The sequence below is a fragment of the Phoca vitulina genome, unplaced genomic scaffold (assembly GCF_004348235.1).
Source record: "Phoca vitulina isolate PV1807 unplaced genomic scaffold, GSC_HSeal_1.0 scaffold21, whole genome shotgun sequence".
NCBI lineage: Eukaryota > Metazoa > Chordata > Mammalia > Carnivora > Phocidae > Phoca > Phoca vitulina.
The window spans coordinates 4,466,763-4,472,445 of NW_022589724.1; the positions used below are offsets into that span (position 1 = coordinate 4,466,763).

The 5,683-nt window shown below is 37.1% G+C and overlaps 1 pseudogene; it reads right to left on the reverse strand.

The window, feature by feature from the left end:
• Positions 1-4,199: 4,199 nt before the first annotated feature.
• LOC116641437 lies at positions 4,200-4,635 on the reverse strand (annotated as a pseudogene).
• Between the last annotated feature and the right edge of the window lie 1,048 nt (positions 4,636-5,683).

Consider the following 5,683-nt stretch of genomic DNA (forward strand, 5'->3'; position numbering starts at 1 on the left):
ATTTTTAGAAAGGTTAGTCAATAATGTGGTTTTGATCCTGTTTGGTTGGAATGCAACTTCCTTATTTATGGCATAATATCCATTGTCCACCTTCCTAGGAGTACCTTTGTAAAGGCTCCATCTCTCATTTTTTGTCATGTGATTCAGGGGGGATTACCTCTTCCACTGGCCATTTTGAGTTCTGTCTTCTGTCATTGCAACTGAAAGACTACTAACAGCTACAGGACTTAATTTTGTTCCTTTTGTAATAGATGATATTCCCTGTAGAACTTTTATCTGGATAAAAAGGAAATGTTGGAAAAGATTGTGTCACCATGCTTCTGAAAGGCACAGCTTGGCAGGAAAATCATATCTTTTTATACGAGAGTGAGGTTTCATTATAACATTCACAATATATCCCTGGCTCAATGAAGCATCTATTTTAACTTGTATTCTACAGTTTTGTCATAGTTATATAAAGGCTCAGATCCATAAAATTTTGTTGTTTAACATATAAGTTTAATTAAAACACATAAGGAATGTATCTTCATGCTTCTTCAAACTCTCACAGATCTTAATCTATCATTCATGCTGATCCTGCTGTATAATTTAAAAGTGCTGATGTCACGTCTCCATTTAAGCATCTTGAGAACAAATATTTTAGCTTAGCACTGACTGTGCTCCTCAGTGACGCCAAGCAACTCCTAGTTGAATTATATATATGCTTCCTGTCACTGAGATAAAAAGGGTACATATATTCTTATTTTTTCATGATTAGGTTTTATTAATAAATGCTAGCAAAATTCTCAATAGACAATTAGTCCTTTCTTTTAACTACTGACAGAAAAATGGCCTACAATCAACTGTTCTGAAACAAAAATTATCGTTTTTTGGACATTCTTTTACAATTATTTGGCTAACTGTCAACAATTCTGTATGTCAGATCAAGTCGTTCCATTACTTCCAAGCACATTTGGCAACTCATATATCTTGAAGGTATCATCAGAAAATTTCATTGCTAGAATTAGATATTCTTTGCTTAATTAATTTAATGAGCGACATGAATAAAAGACTCAAACGCATGAATGGTCCTTCTACTGCTAACCTTTTCCAAAGAGTTCTCTAAGCCCTATGTCCGGTGCTCTTCATTTGCCAAATCTGGTCCAGTCTGGTTTCTGCCTCCAGCATCTCTCCCAAACCATTCTTGTTAAGATCTCTGACATATCCATGTTGCCAAATCTAGTCTATGCTTTCTGTCCTCCTTGTACTTTGACACTGAGGATCCTCCTGCAGCCTCCTTCTCTTGCTTGGTAACGTCTCTGTTTCCTAGTTTTTTCCTATCCCTTTGTTTTTCTCAGCCTCTCTTACTGATTCCTCCCCTCTCTACTGATCTCTAAGTGTTTGGGCTCTTCAGTGTTTGGTAATAGACCTTTTTTTCCCTATAAAGGCCTTATTCAGTAGTAGATTTCATGTGTCCACAGATTTAAATGCCATCTGTATCCTGGTGACTTATGATTTATATCTCTGGGCCCAACCTTTTCTTAGACCACCAATATGTGTATAACTCTCCATTTGATATCTTCGTCTGGATACTCTAGGAACAACCCATAGTTAGCCTTGGTCTTCTGATCCTATTCCATCCACAGTCTTCTTCATGTCAATAAATGGTTCAACCTTTCTCCTCACTGCTTACTCCCGAGACCTGGGAAAAATCCTTTATTCTTTCTTCTCCCAATCCCTGCACTTCTAATCTATTAATAAGTCCTGCACGTTTTACTAACAAATTACATCTCATATTTCACTGCTCTCCACAATTACCAGCACTCTAATTTAAGCCATATAAATATAGTCGTACTTGGAGCTACTTCAACAATCTCCCAAGCTTCCCTACTCTGTTAACTGACCCTTTCCCTGCAATCTATTCTCCTTGTAGCATCCAGGATGATCTTTCAAAATAAATTTTGCTACTTGTCTGCTTTAAAATATTTCAAAGGATTTCCATTGCACTTTGAGTTAAATCCAAACTTCATATACTGGCCTAAGAGGCCTGGTGTGGAGTGACTCTTCCTTATCTCTAGAATCTCAACTCATTATCTTTCACTATGTTCTGGTCACATTGCCTTTTACTTTCATTTCTAGGATTTCACCCACTTTATAATATTTTTTCATTCTATTCTTTCTTTATGAAATGCTTTTTCTGGAATTTCACATGGCTGGATCCTTCGCAGCTTAATTATCACTTCCTAAGGGTGATACAGGATTAATTACACTTTCTTAATAGGTTTCTTCTCCACCTTGTTCTCTGTCATAGTACTACATTTGATTCTTTCATTGCATTTTGAATTTAATAATTTTTATTAAATTAAACACACTAAGCGTTTGCTTGCTTATTTTTTTATCTCCCCACTACACTGTAAACTCGAAGTTTTGCCCAGTGCCTAGCACATAATACATATTTTAAATATTCTAAAATATGTATTGTATAAACAGATGAAAAGGTGATGTTTTTATTTCTCACCATCTGGCACATCTGTATGCAGTATAAGCATCTCATGTCTGAACATGGCATTAAGTAACTCTCAAGCGATCTTCACTGACATACAGATCTGATCATTCGAAAAGGTATTTGGCAAGAATTATCTGGTGTGCGAACAGTAATGTGAGGTTTTCTCTCCCTATATAATCAACCTAAATGACCAAAATAGAGAGAGTGGCTGGCCAGGCACATTGACTAATAATTAGATAGTGGAAACTTATGGAAAAAAAAAAAACAACTGAAGTATGAGGTATGAAAACTGCATTCTTTTTTTTTTTTTTTAAAGATTTTATTTATTTATTTGAGAGAGAGAATGAGAGACAGAGAAGCATGAGAGGGAGGAGGGTCAGAGGGAGAAGCAGACCTCCCGCTGAGCAGGGAGCCCAATGTGGGACTCGATCCTGGGACTCCAGGATCATGACCTGAGCCGAAGGCAGTCGCTTAACCAACTGAGCCACCCAGGCACCCTGAAAACTGTATTCTTGACCTGGATTTCTCTCCTATAAAATAAATGATATTTAGTATGATTTCAGCTACTGATCTGTTCCATATTTAAAGTAGAGTTAAGGATGCACCTGGATGGCTTGGTTGGTTAAGCATCCGACTCTTGATTTCGGCTCAGGTTATGATCTCAGGGTCATGAGATTGAACCCCAGGTCTGGCTCCATGCTGGGTATGGAGCCTGCTTGAGATTCTCTCTCTTCCTCTCCTTCTGCTCCTCCCCCCCTCAAAGAAATAAAGTTAATAATACCTGTCTCTACTCACCTTTGAGGCCACTTGTGAAAATAAATGAAATAATATGATAGCTCTTTGAGGAAAGGTACTGTGTAACATGGTGTCCTAGTACAATAGCAAGTAAATGAAAGTTCATCCTCTGCCTGCTCTACAATCACTATTGAAGGTGTGTTTTATGAAAATTTAAATGATATCTATGTTTTTTAAACATTTAATTCACTAAACATATATTGAATACCCGCTGTGTAGAAGACAACATATCAGGGCTCAAGGAGCATGACATGGTTTGTACCTTTAAGGTACCTTTAACACATGAAAAAATAACTCTACTAAAAAAAAATGTGATAAATACTTGTAAAAAATATTAGAAAGAACTGTTGAAACCTAGAAGGTGGGATAAGAGTGGGGGTTCAAAGATTTCCAACTATATTACTTTCCTTTTCTCTAATGGAGACAATAAAGCCATTCATCATATTTTCCTGGACCTAGAATAAATTGGCACATTGCAAAGCCTTAGTAAATACTTGTTGAGGGAATAATGTGGTAAAAGAGTAAACTGAAATTTCTACTAGACAGAGAAAGACCTTGATTCCTGGGGAAGCCTCATGCTTTATTACAGTCTACACTCCTTTGGGTCTTGTTTCCCAGGTAAGCCTCTTTTCTTCTATTTTTAGTTTATAATCTCAGATTACAAGAGCCATGAAAAATCTTGGCAGTGATAAGCCTAAATCACTGTTAAAAAAATAACATTTCCCACTTTAAATATCTAAATCAAAGCTTGAAGTGAAAACATATTTTTACATTTTTTCCCCTCTGGACTTTCAGCTCTTTTTAAAATTTATATATAAAAGAATATGTTAATTCTTGTCCTTAGGAACTATAAAGACTCTACATGATTTGGAAATGAGACTGTACCAAACAATGGCCAAAGAAGAATTGTCCAGTCTATCTATGCCTTGTCTTTGGTTTGGTCACTCAGAAATATGTTATTAGCCATGATTGTTGTTGCTCACATTGTTTTTATCTGTGTATTCACCATCGTCTACCTCCCCTTCTGCATATGTTTGGGACCCCTTTTTCACATACCAATGTGCCGCATCTCTGAGACCTGATCAGAATACTGAAATTCTGTGCCTTATTGTCTTTTGACTGACATCACCCATTTGGTATGTTTCACGAAAATTTCCCGATTACATATCTCATTCGTTGCTAGAGAAAATATTGGCTGGGTTTTTCCCTTCCACCTGTCTCATGATGAGATCCTGACCCATTCACCTAAGTAACTGCACATGATTCAGAGATCTTTTGAGAACCAAGCTGCTAGCTATTTCAGATTCATGTCTTACAAACTCATGAAATGCCTGTAATACAGGTCTTCAAAACATGGCTTCTATTTGCTTTTGCTAGAGTGTAGTTGCTCCCTGATGCTCTACCTGGAACAGCTTGGAGCTAGGACTGGACTTTTGACTTTCACATTCTTTTCTCTTTCTCTACCACTTGATTTACTTTGCTAGTCCTCTTCAATTTTATCTCTGTTCTTCAGTATATTAAATCACTTAAAGATACAAACACATTCCTTTTGGTCTCTATTAATCCCTCTCTTATTTTGTGGATTGATTTAAGTAACCAGTTAAATCTAACCTAAAATTATGTTTTGTCTAGAATGCCAAAAGAAGTTAAAAAGATAAATGACTGACTTGACCTATTCTTTACTTGGACTATGAAATCATCATCAAATTAATGCAATAGTTTTATCAATGGAACTCCTCATCCCCTGTGAATTCCCAAGAAAGAACTTTCAGGGGGCGCCTGGGTGGCTCAGTCGTTAAGCGTCTGCCTTCTGCTCAGGTCATGATCTCAGGGTCCTGGGATCGAGCCCTGCATCGGGCTCCCTGCTCCATGGGAAGGCTGCTTCTCCCTCTCCCACACCCCCTGATTGTGTTCCCTCTCTCGCTGTGTCTCTCTCTGTCAAATAAATAAAATCTTAAAAAAAAAAAAGAAAAAAGAAAGAACTTTCAGATGGAAGGACAATCTATAAAACAGACAAACATGGCACCACTTGGCTGGAAAGTCATGGGAGAGTTGGGGTCCTTGAGTCTTTGGCCTCTCTCTGCTGTTGCAGTAGTCAGTGATATACTTCCACAGGACGCTACACTTTCTCGTAACAGTTTGAGAACCATTATATTTTATCACTGATCAACTATTCTGATGCCCTATGGGCTTATCGTTGGGAACCTAGGATACTGTAGAGTTGGAAAAGAACAGAAAACTTCCAGGGATTTTATTCCAGAGGCAAGCCTCAGAAGTGATTTAATTATTTCTATAATTGATCCCCTTTTTTTCTAATTTCTATAAAACAGAATTTGAAATTTAGGTCATGACACAAGTAACAATTTTGCTCTATAGATTATGAAAACTATCGAACTTGAGAAA